The 20,000-nt window shown below is 35.1% G+C and overlaps 1 long non-coding RNA gene across 4 annotated transcripts; it reads right to left on the reverse strand.

Moving 5' to 3' along the window:
• Positions 1–1,767: 1,767 nt before the first annotated feature.
• LOC128028636 (uncharacterized) lies at positions 1,768–16,425 on the reverse strand. Of its 4 annotated transcripts, XR_008187190.1 has the most exons (6): positions 16,278–16,425; positions 15,626–15,744; positions 9,589–9,780; positions 9,157–9,255; positions 8,929–9,045; positions 1,768–1,889 (listed from the first exon to the last, which is right to left on the reverse strand). It is a non-coding gene; the product is annotated as an uncharacterized LOC128028636 (long non-coding RNA). The 4 variants fall into 4 exon arrangements; XR_008187188.1 differs by lacking the exon at positions 9,589–9,780; XR_008187189.1 differs by lacking the exons at positions 1,768–1,889; positions 9,589–9,780 and adding an exon at positions 8,423–8,734.
• Between the last annotated feature and the right edge of the window lie 3,575 nt (positions 16,426–20,000).

The following is a 20,000-nucleotide window of genomic DNA, read 5'->3' on the forward strand; positions in this document are numbered from 1 at the left end:
AAGAAGGCCGGAAAACACACACACAAACACACACACACACACACACACACACACACACACACATATAGCCTGAGGTGTGTGTGCCCTCACATGATGTCATCATCCACTGGTGTGTAGCTTGAACCCTGGGGCTCTTTTGGGCTCAAACCCGTCCCGTGTGAGACTCTAAAACGCTGTGATGAAGGAAGGGGATGAATGCTGGCAGCTGCTCGCATGAAGTGGAACAGTAACTTTAGGAAAATTGTAGTTTCATAATTCGCTTTATGAAATAACGTGAACCATCCGTTAGCAGAGTCACTTCTGTGTAAGAGAGAATCAGGGGAAAGATCCTGGAGCTGAAATACGACTGGAGCTTAATTTCCTTTTGATCCACTATAGTTTAACATGTGACTAGTTTAAAAGTGTTTCCAAGACGTTTTATTTATTAGTGTAAAGAAGTTTCTTCTGCTCACCAAGGCTGCATTTATTTGAATAAAAATGCAGTAAAATCAGTAATAATGTGAAATATTATTAAAACTTAAAATAAATGTTTTCTATGTGAATATCTGTTAAAGTGTAATTTATTTCTGTGATGCTCCGCTGTATTTTCAACATAATTCCTCCAGTCTGTCACATGATCTTCAGAAATTATTCTAATATACTGATTTACTGCTCAATAAATATTTCTGATTATTGTCAGTGTTGAAAACAGTTGTGCTGCTACATACAGTATTTTTTGGGAAACTGTGATACATTTTATTTTGTAGGATACTTTGATGAACAGAGATTTAAAAAGAAAAGCATTTATTTGAAATAGAAAAATATTCTGTAAGATCAAAAAACCTACTCTAATTCGAATATGAATGTATTGATCAGTGGTTCTCACTTCAAGTCTATTTTATTTTAGAAACATTTTAACTATTTTATTTTGACTAATTTATCTTGGTTAACTACAATAATCAATGGTCCATACGATTTGTGTGCGGTATTTGAAGTGTTCAGAAGGCAAAAGACAGAAAAAAAAAAAATCTAATGCCATTTTGCATCAAAAACATCAAATATGGAGTAATTCATCCATGTTTGAAAATGTTTATCCACTAATGAGATTTGAGATCTGAGCCAGATGAGAAAAGTGACTTTAGCTTTGCTTTATTCTTCATAATTTTAACAATATTTTTATTTTAATGGTGTTTTTGTCATTTTTAAAGACCGTCTTCCATTATTTGGAAAAAAGCATCATGAACATTCTGCTAAACATCTCCATTTGTGTGGACAGTATTTCATTACATCATTACATGCACTGCACGTTTAAGAAAACCAGTGTAAAGTGATGAAATGTGTCTCAAAAGAGTCATTCCACCTCAAACAGATCGGACTGAAGCAGATGCCACAGCTACTGTTACCCTCCTACAGACAAACAGAAAGAGAGAGAGAGAGAGAGAGAGAGAGAGAGAGAAGACATGAAAGAAAGAATGAAGGTGATGACATCAATGTAATTGCATAATCGCACACACACACGCAAGGTCGAGAGTGTGTGTGGCCCGCAGCAGTGCTTTGATGTGTGTTAGTATCATGTTAAATGATGAGGTGGTAGTTCAGGAGATTAAATGTGTTTTACACACACCTCAACATCTCCGAAACACAGATTGCACTCTGCACGACTCTTTTCCAAAACACACCAGGAGACCCTCAGATATTATGCTTTACAAATAGAGACAAGCTCTCTCTCTCTCTCTCTCTCTCTCTCACACACACACACACACACACACACACACACACACACACACACACACACACACACAGCTCCAGCTGTCCTGTATCCCGTTGTGTGTTTCCACGATGATGGAGAGAGATTAGCTGCCACAGCAACCAGCACACTTTTCATTTCTTTACACTGCTGACGGAAACTTCTTTGGAGAAAAAGAAAGGATTGTTGTGGAAAACAGTGTGTGAACTAACACAGTGAAGAGCAAACAAAACACACTTTTATCAGATCACACTTTTATCATATCAGACGGTGTCTAAAAGTGTCTAAACAAGCCTGAGACAAGTCATTTATTTTAATAGTGCTTTATGAGACACAGATTGTTGAAAAGCAGCTTCAAATTAATAAGCATAAAAATATCAATATCAATTAATGACGTGTAAATCTGTAAAGCAGGCACGTGCACAGGTAGGGCTCAACCTGTGCAGAGCACATGCCCTTTTTGCCCTTTCACTCCGAAGTGCTTTTTTTTTTTTTTTTTTTTTTTTTATCAATGCTATTGGTCACCCTTTACGCCTGTCTGTCTGTTTTACCAAATTAAAGTTCTTAAAACGAGCTTGTGTAAATCTTATTCGATCATCAAGCGGTCAATAAGCTGATAACTCCGCCCCCTCTATATTCATTGAATCAACTGAAGTTCCACAGCAGCCGCACAGTAGACACCAGCTGAGCTGAACAAAGTTTTGCGAAGGGTAAATAAATATCTTGTTGTTTGAATAAGTACTACTAAACACTGTCTATAAAGGCTCATATTTTATTTATTTGATGTCTGACTGACTCACTGCGGCAGGCGCCGTCGCCGTTTTAATGACGGACAGAAAAAAAATCACATTTGCACACATTCGCTGGTCAAAAACGATATATTGATAAGTAATACAACAACATATAATTTGTTTTTACCATCGGAAAATCATAACAGGTGCGCCCCCGCGCTATTTCGTACTCGTACTTACACAAAGCGACGAGTGATCGTCACCTAGATAACCAGTGGTGGACAGTGAGTAGCTTTACTTCGTTACTGTACTTAAGTACATTTTTCAAGTATCTGAACTTTACTGGAGTAGTTTTATTTTGAGTAACTTTTACTTTTACTTCACTACATTCCAAAGCATAAGATCGTACTTTTAACTTCACTACATTTCATAAAACATATCGTTACTCCCTATAATATATCACGTGCTCCGACACGCAGAAGCGGTGTCTGATTCATCATGAACGAACTGAGTCTTTTCAAAATAAACTTTACTCAGATCGCGAATCGCACTAAACGATTCTTTTACGAATTAGAATGATCCGATTGCAGCTGTTCTGGAGTCGACCACTCACTGATTCAAATGAACCGTTTAGTGCGAGTCTACAGAAGTAAGAACAGGCAGATCTTGTGAGCGTGCGTGCGTCTGATGTTGCTAAAAGTTATTAATGTCGAAATGTAGGATTAATTATTGTAACTGAAAATCATATTTAGGTCAAAATTGTCAGTTGTTTGGGAACTAAATCCGCTGTAGATAGAGAACTATTTAAGCCCACTGAAATGATCCAGTGCAAAGCAGACACATCTATCTGCGTCTCCGTGTATTAGGTTAAAAAATAAAATAAAATAACCTTAAACTAACACAGATTAAATAAAATAACTCATGCTTTCCAAATTCCCCGCAACCGTAATATTAACAGTTTGGAAATGGAGTTATTTCTTACATTCTTTGGTCGAAGTTTTCAGATCGGCAATTCGGAGCCTGTTCGCGGCTCGGTTGATTCAGATCGGCACTTCGGAGCCTGTTCGCGGCTCGGTTGATTCAGATCGGCATTTCGGAGCCTGTTCGCGGCTCGGTTGATTCAGATCGGCACTTCGGAGCCTGTTCGCGGCTCGGTTGATTCAGATCGGGACTTCGGAGCCTGTTCGCGACTCGGTTGATTCAGATCGGGACTTCGGAGCCTGTTCGCGACTCGGTTTGATTCAGATCGGGACTTCGGAGCCTGTTCGCGACTCGGTTGATTCAGATCGGGACTTCGGAGCCTGTTCGCGACTCGGTTGATTCAGATCGGGACTTCGGAGCCTGTTCGCGACTCGGTTGATTCAGATCGGGACTTCGGAGCCTGTTCGCGACTCGGTTGATTCAGATCGGCACTTCGGAGCCTGTTCGCGACTCGGTTGATTCAGATCGGCACTTCGGAGCCTGTTCGCGACTCGGTTGATTCAGATCGGCACTTCGGAGCCTGTTCGCGACTCGGTTGATTCAGATCGGCACTTCGGAGCCTGTTCGCGACTCGGTTGATTCAGATCGGCACTTCGGAGTCTGTTCGCGACTCGGTTGATTCAGATCGGCACTTCGGAGCCTGTTCGCGACTCGGTTGATTCAGATCGGGACTTCGGAGCATGTTCGCGACTCGGTTGATTCAGATCGGGACTACGGAGACTGTTCGCGACTCGGTTGATTCAGGTCGCCACTTCGGAGCATGTTCGCGACTCGGTTGATTCTGATCGGGATATCGGACATGTTTGAGATTTTTTTTTATTCAGATCTGGACATCGAAGCAAGTTTGTCAAACGGTTAATTGGTGATAAATGAATATTTGGACTTGAGGCTTTTTTTACCTGTCGATTCAGCATGTACATGGACCCACACACAAAGGTGGACACACTCTAGACTTAACGTTAATCATCAGTAAAGCTCTAACTTTTTCATCCATTGTTATTAAGGACGTTATTCATAACCGTACTGAAAATAAGCAAATATTGTTAGCTGTTGCTAACTGTCTAGTTAACAAGCTTGCTGGTGCTAACTTGAGGTAATTTTTATAAATAATGTCCAAATATTTTTATTCAACCACCTATATGTATGTGGCGTAGTCCATATCAACAACAAAAATATATCTTGACTCCATATAGTGGTTATTTTGGAAAAAATCCCAGGTATTTTGAGCAGTAGGACTATAAAAAAAAAGTGCTAATATAAAATTAAATTAGCCTATATAAAATTGCAAACATCTATCTTTCAGTACTTTTTTACTTAAGTACATAAAAAAATTAGTACTTTTGTACTTTCACTTGAGTAAAATTGAAAAAGGAGTACTTTTACTTTTACTGGAGTAATATTTTATTATACGTATCTGTACTTTTACTCAAGTAGCCTACTTGATTTCTGTACTTCGTCCACCACTGTAGATAACATATTTCTAAGAAATTTCTTCTTTGATTTATGATTGCTGATACACTTAATTTATTAACATTTAGGCTAATCATGTTATGGTACTCTCTGTATACTCTCTGTATAAAATGTTGTAAAACATGGTTTTACTACAGTAATGTAGTAGTAACTAAAAGAAAAATTACAGAAGATCACTGAAATCTTTATATTTTATCATGCAGAATGTAATTCATGATTCATTCCAAGGGTTCATTTATTTGATCCAAAATACAGCAAAATCAGTAATATTGTGTAATATTTTTACAATTTTAAATAACTGTTTTCTATTTGAATATTTTAAAATGTAATTTATTTTTGTGATCAAAGCTGAATTTTCAGCATCATTACTCCAGTTCAGTACTCTTCAGTGTCACATGATCCTTCAGAAATGCTTTTCACTGCAACTGTACTTTTCACACTGTTTTTATTTATTTTTTCATTGCTGGATTATTTTAGGGAAAGTGTAGTGAACAAGAGACCTTCAAGAGACCAACATCCCTGGTCCACCACAGTATAAAATTTTTGCCAGATACATGGCTCACAGAAGGTTGCTGTTGTATTAGGTTTAAAGAAGCCCTTAAAACCATCTATATTATCTAATTATCTAATATTATTATTATGGTTGTTATTAATCGTGAATAAATCTAAAGCTTTTGAGACTATTATTTTGTGTTATTGAATTTGTCATGAAGATGTGACCATTTCTTCCTTTTATGCAGGCTTACTAAATAATCTTGATATAAAAGGGTGGTGGGGGGGGGGTGCCCTTTTTCAGTTTCAGCACATGCCCCTCAAAAGGTCTGTGCACGGCCCTGCTGTAAAGTGCTATAAAGTGTGTGTGTGTGTGTGTGTTGTTCAGCTAAGTTCAGCTCAAAGTTGGTTCAGTTCAGTTTTCTTGATGTCAATGTTGATTCAATTAATTAAATTCAAGTGTAAGTGATGCAAAGATCTTGAATTATAAAACAAAGGATTCAGCTCAATTTGGTCCATTGTTGATTCAGTTCAGTTCAATTAGAGTCAATGTTTAATTCAGTTCAGTTCGATAACTGTCAATGTTGATTCAGTTCAGTTCAATAACTGTCAATGCTGATTCAGTTCAGTTCAATTAGAGTCAATGTTTAATTCAGTTCAGTTCAATAACTGTCAATGTTGATTCAGTTCAGTTTAATAACGGTCAATGCTGATTCAGTTCAGTTCAACAAGTGTCAATGTTGATTCAGTTCAGTTCAATTAGAGTCAATGTTTAATTCAGTTCAGTTCAATAACTGTCAATGTTGATTCAGATCAGTTCAATAACGGTCAATGCTGATTCAGTTCAGTTCAACAAGTGTCAATGTTGATTCAGTTCAGTTCAATAAGTTTCACTGTTGATTCAGTTCAGTTCAATAAGTTTCACTGTTGATTCAGTTCAGTTCGATAAGTTTCACTGTTGATTCAGTTCAGTTCAATAAGTGTCAATGTTGATTCAGTTCAGTTCAATAAGTGTCAATGTTGATTGAGTTCAGTTCAATAAGTTTCACTGTTGATTCAGTTCAGTTCAATAACTGTCAATGTTGATTCAGTTCAGTTCGATAAGTTTCACTGTTGATTCAGTTCAGTTCAATAAGTGTCAATGTTGATTGAGTTCAGTTCAATAAGTTTCTCTGTTGATTCAGTTCAGTTCAATAACTGTCAATGTTGATTCAGTTCAGTTCAAAAACTGTCAATGCTGATTCAGTTCAGTTCAATAACTGTCAATGCTGATTCAGTTCAGTTCAATAACTGTCAATGTTGATTCAGTTCAGTTCAATAACTGTCAATGTTGATTCAGTTCAGTTCAATAACTGTCAATGTTGATTCAGTTCAGTTCAATAACTGTCAATGTTGATTCAGTTCAGTTCAAAAACTGTCAATGCTGATTCAGTTCAGTTCAATAACTGTCAATGTTGATTCAGTTCAGTTCAATAACTGTCAATGTTGATTCAGTTCAGTTCAATAACTGTCAATGTTGATTCAGTTCAGTTCAATAACTGTCAATGTTGATTCAGTTCAGTTCAATAAGTGTCAATGCTGATTCAGTTCAAATGTCAGTGTTGTAAAGGTTGTCAATTATGAAAAATGATGCACATTCATACACACAGACCAGAATATGACAGAGACTTGTTTTTGTAGGACTCTTGTCATGCCAGACAGCAATTAAACACCTAGCAACCAATACAACACCCTAGCAACTGAACAGAAATGCCCTAGGAACTAATGGCACCATAACAACACACTAACATTGTGAGAATCACCTACAAGGCGTTGAGTTTTGCACTCTCATATTTTCTACAGAAAATGCACTTATTGAAATATCTTGGCGGTTTCTGTAACCCAGACTCTCTCGTAATTCTTCGTGAAAGGACAGAAGAGTATCTGAGAACAGCGCAGCTCCTCACACACACACACACACACACACTTTGACATTTTCTGACCTCTGACCTCTTGAGCTCTCACTACCCAGTGAAAGAATGACAGGAAAACAATGAAAGGTCATGACACACACACACACACAGAGAATAAATCCAGAATGACAGGTTGAGGCACAAACAGACCGCCAAGAGAAAAACATGAAAGCAGAAAACAACACATGAGCCTCATGAGCATCTTCATAGTACAAAACTTCTATATAGAAATCAAATATTGTATGGATAGATGTCCTTGAAATCAGACAGGAGACAGTATTGATCAATCGGCAGTGCTATCTCATGTCGAACACACAGAAGGTTTCATCCTCACCCACAGACTGACCCCATCACTGGAGATCATTCTTAGTACATCAGGTTTGGAGAAATGTAGCATTGCATCAGTGTCTCATCAATGGATGCTCTGCAGTGAATGGAAGTGTTGTTATGACTCGTATTTTAGTTCAAAACACCTTAATGTTGGATTTGTTTCATCTTTGGTCTTCTCCAGATGTGAACTGATGGACTGGAGTGCTGTGGATTATTGTGATGTTTTTATCAGCTCTAATTCTGACGGCACCCATTCACTGCAGAGCATCCATTGATGAGACACTGATGCAATGCTACATTTCTCCAAACCTGATGAAGAAACAAACTCAGATGGCCTGAGGGGGAGGATATCTTCACCAAATTTTAATTAGTCTTTCTATTCCTAGCTATACATTTTTTTAGTCAGCTTTTGTGTGGTTAGTGTGCTAATAATGCACAAACGAGCTATTTCTATCATCCTGACTCTACTGAAGACATTAATGTGTGTGTGATTTTATATTTGATGATGGTTCAGATGCCAGCAGAGTTACAGATGTCTGTTTTGTGATATCAGAAGACAGAGTGAACACAAATCTCACACACACACACACACACACACACACACACACACACACACACACACACACACACACACGGTCTGATGACATCTCACGTACTCGGAGCCACAATAATACTCCACTGACACACACTGTCATCATACATTACAGAGAGACAGAGTCAGAGACGACACACACACACACACACACACACACACACACACACACACACACACACACACACTGATCCAGGCATCTAAGTCATGTTAACCAACCATTTAGTAGCTGTAGGGATTTTTCCCAAGCTTTTATGGCGGGTCGGATTTCTCCCTGCAGAGAGCTTCTCACAGACAGCAAGTGTGTGTGTGTGTGTGTGTGTGTGTGTGTGTGTGTAAAAAGAAGTGAACGTTACTGCAGATTATCCAATATTCTTTTCTCCCTGTTTAGTGTGTCGGAAATAGTTTTTTGTGTTTGATCAAATCAATTAATCAAAAAATACCTGGAAAATGTCTTCACCTGGATAATACAACATAATAAACATTATGTTTAAACATACTAAAATAAAAAAAAATAAAAAAAAATTTTTATTGCACTCAAAAGTTGTGATATATATATATACACATATATACTGTATATACACAAGTGTAAACCAGAAACACATGCTTCGATCGCTTGTTATTTTTTTCTTGTTCAATATAAGAATGACCTACCACATAACGGACTCGGGAAGCGGACAGGAAGTGTCCTTTTTCCACAAAATTGCAGCCAGGGCTTGACTTCCTGTGACCTCATCTCCTGTTCACTCTCACACACATTCCAGCAATGCACTTTGGGAAAATAAAACACACAGATGGACAGGAGGGAGATAGAGAAAGACTGTGTTCAGTGGGTTTGTACTGTTTTGGTGATAGATTTCATTCCTGACAGCACAAACGTACCTCATGAGCAAAAGTTCATCAGAGTGTGTGTGTGTGTGTGTGTGTGTCATTGTGTCCCACCTGCTGACAGGTGAGCAGCACACTGACCTCAGACTGACCCTACAGCAAGAGAGAGAGAGAGAGAGAGAGAGATGGACTGATACAGATAGTTTTTTATTATTATTAAAATATATATATTTTGTACAATTTTATATATATATATATATATATATATATATATATATATATATATATATATATAATGTGTGTGTGTGTGTGTGTGTGAATTATTATACACATAAATTCATAAACATTTTATATTAAAATATATTATATATTACTTATTATTTGCTATACATCCATATATATATCCAAATGGGTTTTTAATTTCACACACATACACAGACTATATGACAAGGTTGGTTAACATTTACAATAAGCATTATTGCTTACTGTAGCTATGTCAGTACGAGAGATACTGATGCAGGTTTCTCTCAGGTGGGGTGTGGGAAGGGAACGAAGGGTCAGCTTCCACATGAACTCAGACAATACAGAAGCCCCTGAGACCAGGCCATTGTCCCGACATCCTCATCTGTGTGTGTGTGTGTGTGTGTGTGTGATCCATTCATTCAGGTCAACACTGGACTGTGTGTGTGTGTGTGTGAAAGAGAGACGGTGTAGATTAGACAGATTAGAGCAGTATTTGATTTCTCTCTCTTTGTTTAGCAGGAGCTCTCAGCTGAATGAGCTGAATTGTCATCACTTCCGAGTCTAAAGCATTGCATCCCAAATGCATCCCGAAGAACATGCCAGAGAAGTCCAGCCAAGATGCAGTATGTTGAAAATGTGCTCGGGTGACATTACCCACAAGCCCTTGTGCTGTGCAAAAAGATGGATCAGACATTTTTGTGTGTTCGAATGATAATTGGGAAACAGCCTCGATCCAGATTAAAAAGAATTAAAATGAATTTTAATTTTCTTGTCAAGTAAGCAGAATTGATGTAAGCCCAAATGTGGATTTTTTTTTTTTTAGATGGGAACTAAAGTAGTCTAAATCTAATAAAAGCCATAAATAATTAAATGAAGCAATAATTAAGCTAAGCTAAATGTATTTAGCAAAACTGCATGAGAAAAAAAAAAAATAATAATAATAATAATAATAATAATATATATATATATATATATATATATATATAATACCTTAAATATATTAACTTTTATTTTTACATTTTCAGGTTATTTATTTATTCTTTCTATTTACAGTTTTGCAAATATATTTTTTAACTGAATTATTTTATTTCAGTATTAGTTTGTTCATTTACATTTTTTATTTCTTTGCAGTTAATAATTTTACTGCTCCAACTAAATATTTCATTTGCCAAGGCAAATTCTCTAATTTTCCTTTAGTTTTTCAGCAAATATTAATATTTTAAATTACAAAACTAGTATTGCATTTAGATTATTTTCTTTTAGAATGAAAATAAATATCTTTGAATTGCCACTTTTGATAATACACTTCATTTATGATAAACAGCCAAAATAAGAGCGTTTTTACTATAATAACAGATTATCGACAAACAAATAAGTTGTTACATTTAACTTTTGATCCATTTCTTTATTCATCTCATTTTGATTACTTTGGACCGTTCTCCCTAACCTCCACATGAGCCGAGTGAAGCCTGAGCAGCCAAGGCCAAACAGGAAATGGTTATTTCTGTCACAGGAAGTGGAGCAAGGGAGGAAAAGGGTGGAGAGAAAGTTATAGGTCAAAGGTCAGAGACTGTGATTCATTAGGATTTGAATGATTCATATGCGTGTATGTATCCTTGTATCCACTAGATTCATAAAACAGTCATCTGCAGTTGCACACTGAAAATGCTTCCTCTTTTCACTTGTTCATATTGCACACACACACACACACACGCTCACAGTAAACAGAACAAAAACAGGAACTCCTAGACAGACTGTAAATTAAAGAGGGACATGAATAATAAAGGCATTATATTCTATAGATTTCATTGCTGATTTAAAATGTGATACTGAAACTTAATCAAGACAAACAGGTTTGGAGATTTCCATCTGTCCCAGTTCAAGTTAATATGAGCTGTGCTTGAGAAGCCGCCAAATCAACTGACTTACCTCGAAGGGATTTACATTTGAGTCCAAGTTTGATTTTATCATAAGATAAAATTATCTAAGATATTGCAATAATGAGCATAAAATACACACATTTTGATCTGAATATACTGTATATTCATATATTTTGTAATACAGACACACATATATACATATATATACACACATACATACATATATATACTAGCTTATACTTTGGCTAAATCGAGGGATCTTGATTGTTATCGAGGGATCGTAATGTTGCTTTTTTGGATGAAGCTCAACTCTTTTCTGTCATTTCTGTCCAAAAAGGACATTTAGCATATAACACACACACACACACACACACACACACACACACACGGAATAAGAGCCTCTCTCCAGTGGCAGAATGAAGAGATCTCAGTTCTGAGTTTCCCATGGTGCATTATGGGACAGATTCCACAGCGCTCCCGCTGGACTGTGTGAGAGAGAGAGAGAGCGAAGGATGACTGACATCCTCAACATAATGTCAAGCATTTCTGACCTTTTTTGTGCGTCTCTCTCTCTCTCACTCAGTGTGTGTGTGTGTGTGTGTGTGTGTGTGTGTATCAAAACAGAAGTGAGAACATGCTGAAACATGGACAGAGTCCAGTCAAACACCAGACATTACACTCGGTTCATTAAAATCTGATTTATGACTTCCAGCTGCAGGATGATAAAACACAGAAGACTTAAAGAAAAGGAATCCAAAGCTTATTTCTGTCACTAAATATTATAACCAGGGGCGGATCTACCGGGGTGGCATAGGGTGGCACCCCAGTTGGCAGCAAAGAATTAAAGGTTATGGCCAATTTGAAAATTTAAGAGTGCGAATCTTTCGTGATTCGTGATCCCGCTCCGAACTCCCGAACTGATTCAAATGATCTGCGAAGCCGCTCCTAACTCTCGAACTGATTCAAGTGATTCGCGAACCCCATAACTGACTCAAATGATTCGCGAACCCCATAACTGACTCAAATGATTCGCGATGTCGCTCCGAACTCCCAAACTGACTCAAATGATTCGCGAATCCACTTTGAACTCCCGAACTGATTCAAATGATCTGCGAAGCCGCTCCTAACTCTCGAACTGACTCAAGTGATTCGCGAACCCCATAACTGACTCAAATGATTCGCGATCTCACTCCGAACTCCCAAACTGATTCAAATTATTTGCGATCCCCAAACTCTAATAATTTACAAAGTATTAATATAGGCTACTGTAATATTTTGTTGTTGTTGTTGCTATAAAAACAGACCCAAGCCATCAATAGCCTTTAAAATGACTTAAAATGCATTAGCTATATAAAAAAACCAATGAGGCAATAATGACTGGTTAATAATAACACTGTTACAATACATAATGTAGGCAAATACAAAATAAACTACTTATGTTATTACAAATGCCATGAGATTGCTGCTGTTACACTTAAGCCTCTTTCACACTGCCATTCCGGCAAATACACGGGTAAAGTGTTCTGCCAATTGTTCCCGGGTCACTAGATTTTGCACTTTCACACTGCCAGTGATGACCCAGGATATGTGCGTGCTTTCACACACAACCCTTGAAGATCCCGTAACGACACGTGACATCAGTGCGTGACGTGTAATGTACGAGTCGAAAACATTAGGCTTTACGACAACCTGTCAAAATAAAATTTCGGTATAACTTGAAGAAATTCAAAAATAAATATAGTACTACTGCACAGTAGATATGCTATACTTAAAGTATTAGCATACTTGATATGATATACTTCCTATTAGCCAAAAATAGTTTATTTATAAAAAAAACAAAAAAATAAAAAAAAAAACACAGAAACTCTGGTTACAACTCATCAAAATAAAAGTTTGGTCTAACTCAAAGAAATTATGTAAGAAATTGCTTAGTAAAATATACTTAAAAAAAGATCTACTAAAACATTATTTTAAAGGAATATCACACAAGTTTTCATAGATGTTTTAATTTAAGCTTGCCAAAACAATAACACCATATTTTTCAAAAACAATTTCTAAAAGTACATTTGTATTTGTGCCTATAATGTTTATTTATTATTATTGTCAGCTAATAAAAGCTATGCTTCAGGACCATATTCATATAACATCTAAGGCTAAATGTAGCTCTTGACTGGTTGAGTTAGATGATGATTAACACTAAACTGTAGAAAATCAGGTGAGTCTCCCCAGCTGGAAATGGCTGTTAAAATCTTGTGTTTCTTATAATAAATTGACATATTGATAACACTGAATCTTTTATAATGCTCTTAATGACATGTCGATACATACTGTATGCATTAGTGAGTGTGTGGTGCTTATGGGGTATGGTCACTTATTCCTTATATGAACTGTTTCAAATGCAAGACATTGATTGCATGAGATTAAGTTTGTAAATGATAGCCTGTGTCCTTTTTTAGTGTGCACATATATTTATCATCAAACTGTGATAACTGTGACTAAATTCAGTAGATATACGTCTGCCATATGTTGTCACCCCTCACAAATTCCTGCCCCCTTCTCACCACCCCATCAATATTTTTCTAGATCCGCCTCTGATTATAACAACAGAAAAAATCTTTTAAATTATGAGTTAACATCTTATCTTTTCTTATCTTAAAAATGTACTAAAAACTAAACTAACAAACTCAAAACTAACGGAAATAATGCAAGATTAAATGGCACTAAAATTACAAAAGCACAAATAAATTAAAAAAATATTATATTAGTATTTACTGATAGCAAATGACACTGATCAACCCTAATTTAGTATAGGATTCAGAAACTGAGTGTATCTGGGCATATATGGCCAGATAATTTGTGTAACTTGATGACTGCACAGATTTTATTTTATTTTTACTACATCATAAGCAAGTGTGCATGTGTAAATATTGAATACAGGGTGTAAATGTGCTCGCTTTATTTTCAATTTCATTTTTCACTATTAATGTTTAAAGAAACAAGATTTGAGCACGCACGTGTGTGTGTGTGTGTGTGTGTGTGGTGATGTATACGAAGCGTGACCTGTAGTGCCACAGTCAATCCTTCAACACACGCAGGAGTCTGTGTGTTTTATCAGTTATCCTCACAGCAACAAACCATCAGCTCATGACTCACAGAAAGATGGAGACACAGTGTGTGTGTGTGTGTGTGTGTGTGAGAAAGATTTAAACAGAGCAGAGTGATGAAACTGTCAGGAATGACCACGATCAAAACATACACCAGGGTCAAAAGTCACACATGTTTTGACAAGGGACGAGGTTTGGGGTAGTCCGGTTACACAATAATGGCCAAATTTAGGGACTGAAAATAGACCGCTACATTTGGAGCTGATTTTTTTTTTTTTACTTTTTGCAAGGCAAAACATATGTATTGAAAATGAGAATATTTGAAAAATATTTTCTAAGAAACATTTGCTAATTTTCCCATCATGTTGTAAAAAAATAAATAAAACAAAAAATAATAATAATTCTCTAAACCCCGATTTTATTTTTAAACTTTATGCAAATGTTAAGTGAACAATCCACTTTATAATTTTCAAAACATACAAACGTTACTTTTGTATCTTGTGAATGAAAAAAAAAACCCACATGAATTTGGTGCGGATGCTGATCTTTATATGATGAAATTCTGCTGCTGGTGATGTAAATCAATCAGATCTTTCTAACAGTAGAGCAGATACTGACATTAACTCATCTAAAGATCAGTCACAGCTCTATATCTCCAGTAATGAGATGTAAATGATCTGCACATATAACAGTGATTGAGAGCTGAAGAAATAAACTCTCCTCAGAAGATGTGAGATGTTCTGGAGGCTTGTGAAGATCATTCCTCCGCTGAGGAACAGTGAAAGTAAAGCTTCTGGAAACAAACGCTCCTCAAAAGATCCTGAGTATCAGATTTGAGAGTCTAAAACATGATTGATGGAGAATCAAGTAAAGCTGAGCTGCTTCAGTCCAGGAAGAGTTCATCTGGAGATATTACTGACCTTATTCTGACCTTTACTTGATCACAATCAGACAAGATTGGACAGCTGAAGCTGGACGCTTGCACAATTAGACTAAACGAGCTTTGACTGGATGATAACACTCTAAACTATCAATCAGAGACAGAAGACATGGTCTGAAACAGGTTTTGATCATTTAGAGGCCTTATAGGGTTAAACACTTCCAAAAACAAGCCTGAAAAAAAAAAATCAAAATTCAAAGTTCCATAAACTATGACGAAGGAAAAAGAGGAGAAAGAGCAGAACGATACAGACAGAGAGAGAGAGAAGTTGGGATTCTTTCCCAACAGTGATTATCCAGAGGAAATGGGTCAGACAGAGAAGATCAATTCAGGAGAAAACATTAACCGGAGCAAACCTGAGCATGTGTGCTGCAGAGTCCACTGCGTCCAGACAGCACTCATTCTTCCCAGAGAAACATGTTTGATTAGAGCCACTCGTCTGTGAACGGACGGCATCTTTAGATTCGATTAGAGGCTGGGGAGAGGAGTGAATTAATTAGACAGTCTGAGTGTAGATTGCAGTTAGACATCCAAGTATCATATGCATATGGAGACAACAAATAAATGTGCATACTGCAAAGAGTGCCAGAATAGTAATATGCCATCCTAAACATACTCCTCGTTTTGTTATTGTTTATTAAAACTTTTTTTTTTTCCTTTTTTGGTAAGTGAAAGTAAAGCAAAGCGAATACAAGGCAAAACAAAAGTTACATTTGCAATACAAAATATTTTAAAATATCCAAAAATTATAAAAATTATACAAAAATTAAGTTGAGAACAGTTGCTTTGGTGAATAAAACAAACTAAAGTTAAAATGAACCTAAAAAAAATAATAATAACGGCTAATTCAAAATATTAATAAATAATATAATATTTACACATATATATATACACACACGTTAGCTACTGTAGCATCTGTGTCGAGTATGTTTATGTACAACAAACCACTGTTAGCTATCAAACATCTGCTCATTATAAAAACAATGAAGGTGTAGATCAAGAACATACCTTTAATAAATCCACAGGGAGAACAGAACAATAGCAGACCTAGACCTGAGGAAGACACGGGGTTTAAATGCACGAGGAAGGTAATCAGGAAGAACTGAAACAGGTGTGGAGCAACTGCTAATCAAGGAAACAAACAAGTGGAGGGAAAACAGTGACAAAGGAAACATCCATGTGACAAATACAGGACTATTATTAACCAAAACCATTAAAAACATTGGTGCTAATTGAAATAAAGATGAAGTTGAAGCATGAAAATTACTAACTGAAAAATAAAAGAAAACAAAACAAATCATAATAAAATAAAAGAAAATTTAAACCTAAACAGTAATACTTTTTTAAAGAATTAGAAAATTAAATGAAAATACAGAAAATTAAGCAAAAATTTAAAATGAAAACACACTAACAATACACTGAACAAATATAGTAATATTTATAACAATATCAATAATAATATTTTTAAAAGAAACATTAAATAATAACAAAATTAAATAACAAAATTACAAAAACATTTACAAAAATGTAAAATTAAGATATACTAACAATACACTGAAAATATAAATATAGTACTATTTATAATAATATTAATAGTAATAAAAAAAGAAAAGAAAATGTCCAAAATTAATACACCAATAGTACTGTTTAAAAAAATGACCTAAATGAATACACAAATTAATAAAAATAAATAAATAAATAAAAATATGTATACAAACTATTAAAACTATATATAATACTAAAACACCAGATTCAATCTAACTGAAAAATGTGATTAAAATTTGAAATTGTATGTTGCCTATGTATAACACATGCATTTGTGTTGAGGATGCTGTCTATGTAGGCGACTCACAAGCTAAGAACAGAGTTACTGTCTCTCCCCCACACACACACACACACACACACACACACACATACACACACACACACACACACACTTCCTAAGCCCTGATGCTAAGCAGTGAAACAGACGTTGAATGCATTACGTCTGGAGGTCAAAGGTCACACAGCTCATAGCCGCAGAAACACTGTCAGAATTACTGTACCGCAAGACATTCAGCATAACACACACTGCAGAAGTCAATTATAACAGCGTCCGGTGGGAAAACACACTTTTTGCAGACAAGCTGAAATTAATGTTGGCTTTATAAATATTATCATATGTTTCATTCAATACTAAAAAATGTACAAAAATAGATCAGTCTATTTAAAAATCTATTATTTTGCACAATATTTGTGTCTGCCAAACTCCGAGTGACCGAGTTGAGTTTGTTTCACGCTTCATGCGAGTAGCACTTTTTTGTTTTTCATTTCATGTACTGACCACTAACTAACTACTGTAACTAAATAACTAACTAAAATCATTTAATAGATAGATAATTAATTAATAACTAAATAAACACATAAATTCATTAATTCACTCATGCATTTGTTAATAAATTAATGCATGAATAAATGTATGCATTATCAAATTATTAAATGCACAAACAAATAAATACATTCATTCGTAAAAATGAATAAATACATAAATAAAATGCATAAATAAATACGTTCATTCAAAAGTAAATAAAATGCATAAATAAATAAATAAGTAAATACAGTTATTTATAAATAAATAAATAAGTACAAAAATGTACAGTAAATAAAAATAAATGCATAAATAAATATATAATGAGTACAGAAATAAATGCATCCATTCTTAAATTATTAAATAATTAATTAATTTGTATAAAAAACATACACCTGTAATATTTGTAAGTAAAATAATTTTATTTGCTACAATTTCATTGCAAATGAGTGATTTTCAACTGAAGGTACATCATAAATGGCACATAAATGGCAAGTATGCAACAATCAACAGATCTGTCTAAACTAACTTTAGACAGATCTGTTGATTGTTGCATACTTTCTCATATACATAGCACAAAATAAAACATATCTTAGCATGAACTGCAAGAAGCAGTGTGTGATTGACTGCAAGACTGCAAGCCGTGCATTTCTGCTGCAGAAAATAACCTTTGGCTTTTCTGAGAACCACGTCTCTGAACGTTTGGTGTTTCCGTTAACACAACAGCAGTGCCGTGAAACCGCAGACAGCGATTAGTGAAGCCGAGGTCAGATTATCCGTAGTGAACGCAACAATTTGTCTTCTTTTCCTCTCGCTGTGTTTGCATCATCCATCACTCCGCATCCCTCCTCCGTGTGCTGGAATGTTCCTCCACTCCCTTCATTCGAAAGAATTCCCCAGGAGCCAATCGGCTCGCAGTCAGGGAGACGTGCTCTTCGGTGACCTTTCCTCGGGAGAGGCGAACGAGCTGTCAGGGGTGGGAGGTCATGACCTATGACCTCACTCAGATCCACAGTTTCAGGCCTATTAGTGGCTCAAGCCATTATAATTAGTGTGTGTGTGTGTGTGTGTGTGTGTGTGTGTGTGTGTGTGTGTGTGTGTGTGTGTGTGTGTGTGTGTGACAATGAATGAACAGCTCAGTTTCACACACTCGTCTGACACGTTAAGCCATGACCTTGCATCGACAGCCAGAGTTTCCCATCATTTCTGGAATATTTCATACAAAGTTTCAAAAGCAGAACGAATCACATAAAACAGTGTGTGTCTGCATGTGCATTCGCCATCTGTATTTCAGCTAAATTTTACTTTAGCAGTGTTATTTTTTGAGTTTTTATATTTTTGGTTTATTATTATTATATTTTAATTTTACATTTTTGTTTATTTTTTTGCAATATTACGTGCTTTTGTCATTTTTATAATTTTTATGTTATTATTAATACTACTGCAAATTTTATACACATATATATATATATATATATATATATATATATATATATATATATATATATATATATATGTTTGTGTGTTTATATTTTTTCTTAAATAATAATATTATAAGTAATATATTTATACTAAATATTTTTATACTTTCAGTTTATTATTGGTATATTTAGTAATTTTATGTGCTTTTGTCTGTTTATAAGTCTTAGCTTTTTTAAATATTACTTTCAGTATTACTACACATATTACTATATTTATATTTAACATTTTTATTACTATTAATATATTTATATTTTTAATTAATTAATAATTAATAATTTTCTGTGTTTTTGTAATTTGTATTATTTTGTTTAAATATTCCTATATTACTAATATATAAATATTAATGAACTTATGTTACTCTGTTACTAAATATTATTATATTTAAAATATTGTTTTAATTTAATTGTAATATTTTAATTTTAAAAGTAATTTTAGTAATTTTATATGCTTTTGACATTTTGATTATTTTATATTACTATTTACATTACTATATTTATGTTTTCAGTTTTTTATTAGTATATGATTAATATTAATATATTATTCATATATTGTTTTTGTTTGTTTGTTTTTTTTGTTTACATACTTATTATTATTATTATTATTTAGTTATTATTTATTTGCATCTATAATTTATTTTTATTTCAGTTTTACTTCTAGATCAGTTTAAGTTAGTTAAGGCAGCAGAAAAATGTTTGTAATAGTTTTATTTGAGGATAATAATCCCGTGTGAATGTTTCACTGGTGCCTTCATTCACACAGACACTGAACACCCATGAACTCTCTCAGAGACGGAGGCGAGCGAGGAGAAACCATACAGACGTTTGCCCCGCGGTCCATTCACTTCCCCTGCTGGAGCCCCGGAGGCAGTGGGCGGGTCACAGCGTCATTAAACTGCACTAATG

This window comes from Carassius gibelio, chromosome A15, assembly GCF_023724105.1.
Source record: "Carassius gibelio isolate Cgi1373 ecotype wild population from Czech Republic chromosome A15, carGib1.2-hapl.c, whole genome shotgun sequence".
Taxonomy (NCBI): Eukaryota; Metazoa; Chordata; class Actinopteri; order Cypriniformes; family Cyprinidae; genus Carassius; species Carassius gibelio.